Source organism: Silene latifolia, chromosome X (assembly GCF_048544455.1).
Source record: "Silene latifolia isolate original U9 population chromosome X, ASM4854445v1, whole genome shotgun sequence".
NCBI classification, from domain to species: Eukaryota; Viridiplantae; Streptophyta; class Magnoliopsida; order Caryophyllales; family Caryophyllaceae; genus Silene; species Silene latifolia.
Window position 1 is genome coordinate 92122119 of NC_133537.1, and position 2282 is coordinate 92124400.

Below are 2282 nucleotides of genomic sequence, written 5' to 3' on the forward strand. Positions count from 1 at the left end.
TCAACTTTTAATCAAGTATTAATACAAATCTCATTTCCTTAATTTCTCTATTGTTCATCCTTTATTTTGGGTAATTGAAGATTATTTGGGTTTATTTCGAGATTGACAACCTTCCAATCATTCATCAAGTACTTCTATTATTCTTTGCTTATTATTTTAGAATCATCATTAGGTATAATTCTCTTAATCCCTTTTTAATTATTGTTAATCATCTTTACTTATTCATCATGTTTTGCTTTGTTGATATGATTGACAACCTTGTTAACATGTTAAACTTGATAACGAGTGAGTAGTTTCCTTAACTAGGGTTAATGGGGAATTAGGGAAACCAACATGGGGGATGATTCATGCTTAATCTAATATGTTCACATAATTTATTTGCTTGCTTGTTGTGATCTCAACTTATGCATATGTTATGTTTGATTAAATGCAAGCCTATGAATCCTTGCATTTTTTATCCATCACTTACCTTTTCAATGAGACTTGTAAGACATAAACCAACTCGAGTCTCATTAGACCATGCATATAGTTTAGTAGGGAGGATTAAGTCGACTTGAAGGTGTTGTACATGTAAGGTTCATATACCTATTATTAGACACCTCTAATAGTGAACTAATTAACTTGTTAATTATTTGATCTTTAGATCTAGTGCATGCATAACAAAATGAAAGATTTATAAGAAAAACAATGTCCCCTTACATTGCTATATGGTTCGAAATATTGTGCACAAGTAAGGTCACCTTCCTTCACTTGTTCTTGAGCTTAATGTGATCGATGATCCTCCTAAGACTCCAAATATAGAAGACACTCCAATAAGTTGCACCCAAGATTAATCCCAAAAATTCCTACTAATATTAACTAGAAATGTAGTAAAAATGTTCCCTTAATATTACTAATATTTCTAGTATTACTACCTCTAGTAATAGTTGGAGAGTATTAGTATTTTAGAGAGTTTTTATGAATTTGCACGTGAGGTAAGATGAAGTAATAACAAACAAAGAACAAGATGGAAAAATGAGCAATTAATGCTCCATTTGAAGAGCCAAAAACCGGTGGCCTTTAGCATGGGGAAGAATCTTTTTCATTTGTTTTTACTCATTTGTATAGTGTAGGTAGAGTGTAGGGAACATATATGTAAGATGTAGTATGAATAATGCTTGTGTGATGTGTCACAATCACACTTTAATCAAAACAAAGAAAAGATAAAAGAGCATCTTTTGTTCTCTTATTTGGCCGAAAATATGGACCCATTTTGGTCCATTTTTGCCTTTTGTCATTTCTCCCACAAATGCTTATAAGTCATATGTTTAACTATCTTACATAATTAATTATTAATGTAATCATTTAACACTTAAATATTACAATTAATAATATAATATACACTCCACTTTTTGAGTAGTATACTACCATTATATCAACATATAATGGGTCCCATAATTACTAGTTAGTTAAAATTACAACTTCTTGTAACTTTAAATAACTAATTACCTCTACCTCAAAACTTATATAATACCTCAACTAATTTAGTAATTTAACACTTAATTACTAAATTAAATCTTATTTAATCACATTACAATAAGACGCAAAATTACACTCCCATAATTAAAGAATTAATTAATCTGTATCACATACAATTAATTAAATATCTATTTGGGCCTCATCCTATAGGTGTGACCTAAACGGATCAACTGACCACCACCGTCACACGACAGTAATGTCAAACTCTAGTTAGCCAATCATTACCGATAAATGACGATCAGTCGCCTATATAAAGAATCATCCCTCACGTATTCTTAATATGAGATTTAATTATGATATTAAATCATGTGATCGCACTATTGTCGAGGACACATTTCCCAACAATCTCGCACTTGTCTGAGACAAGTGCGCGTCACCAATTCTCTTGTCCTATTACAATCTCCCACTCAATGCAAGGTGTCTTGTAGGTCGTACTTATACTTGATCATATCTTGCGTGGTTTCCTCGATCTGGAGAGTAACTGTCTGACCGGAATTATCTGCCATAGATACCTTCCGAGCATGGCCACGCATTTTCAGTTAACTACTCCTCGAGTGGCCTTGAGATTTCAAACAACGCTGACAAGGGGTGGACAATTCCTATCGCTCTATTCCCTTCGTTCAGCCATAGTCCATCATAACCCAAAATATACCCAGTTTGACCTCATTTACGAAATCGTAGAGTATAAATCAAAGCTAATCAGAAGTTGTGCCAACTTGGGCGAATAGTCTCTAGTCAAAAGAATTGACTCATAAGAATACTAT